Source organism: Atta colombica, unplaced genomic scaffold (assembly GCF_001594045.1).
Source record: "Atta colombica isolate Treedump-2 unplaced genomic scaffold, Acol1.0 scaffold96, whole genome shotgun sequence".
Taxonomy (NCBI): domain Eukaryota; kingdom Metazoa; phylum Arthropoda; class Insecta; order Hymenoptera; family Formicidae; genus Atta; species Atta colombica.
This window is the reverse complement of record NW_017259590.1, coordinates 1,552,973-1,554,250: the sequence shown is the minus strand read 5'-3', so window position 1 is coordinate 1,554,250 and position 1,278 is coordinate 1,552,973.

Here is a 1,278-nt window from a genome sequence, read left to right as displayed (position 1 = left end):
TATTTTGGTATAACTTTTTGCTTTTTGTTATAATTTTGTTATAATTTTCTGGTAGATCTTGGAGTCTATTTTTCTTAATGAAAGTGGTTTCTTTTAATTAAAAAAGAATGAATAAATAAATAAATAAAACTATTCTAACTTCTGTTCATTAGCAAATTTTTAATTTGAGATTTAATTAATTTTTAATAAAATATCTGAAATGTCGCATACATGCTGTAAAGAACATACATGTTCCTTCCTTTTAAATAACGATGATCCATTTCACGTTTTTAAAAAAATTAATCTATGTTTTGAATTGAAAAGCCGAATAAAGGACGATGTTCGCAGATGTTCGTCCACTTGCAAATTACAGCCGATGTCTGTTTCCCATTGTAACATCCTCATTGATTCAAAGACAAAGAGGAAAATTTTAATTAGTCAACGTCAGTACAATCGGCCCAGATCCTGGGAATAATGGACCGGGAAATAAAAGATCGGTTCGTTGAAGAAAAAAGGTCACGATAATTTTAGCAATGGCGAGCCACCATCGTATCTTGTCGATCGATTCAAATAAAGATAAGATAAGCGCGTGTCTTTATCGAGATACATCTCCGATCGGCGACGCGAGGGACTTTTCGTCCTGGCGGTCGTTTCCCTCGAGAAAAATGAATCACCATTTTTCTCGAAACATTCTTACGTGTCGTTATTTATATAAGTCGCTCTTCGTTACCAAGATCGAATGATCGATCTCGAGCGGACATAATTCATCTTCTAACGTCTAATATAATCAGATTGTGCCGGTCCATTCGCAACGTCTTTCGATTAAATTTCTTCAGTGATAATTTAACATTGCTATTCTCTTTGCATCTCATTTCATTTTTAGTTCTCAGTAGTACATTGAACTAATCGAATCAATAATTGAATAAAAAACATGAAGATGAAATAAATACTTAATTTTAAACAAAGAGAGAAACTTTATAATTGTCTGCACTGTTAATATAATTCATGATTAGTAAAATTGTAGTATATTATAAAAATTTTATAGATAGTTTAAACAATATTTAAGAATGAATGATGAAACAATTTTAAATAATATTATTTGTAAAAATTGACCGATGAAATTAAATACACATGAGTAAAAAATACCATATTTAGCAATCAAGATGATTCCTCATAATAGTTGCGTTCAGCATAAAAAACAGCTTTATAACTATTGTCAAATCTTTAATATACATATGATTGATTTTATCCTTAATTCCTAAATCTAAATGTATAAATCTGTATATATATATATATATA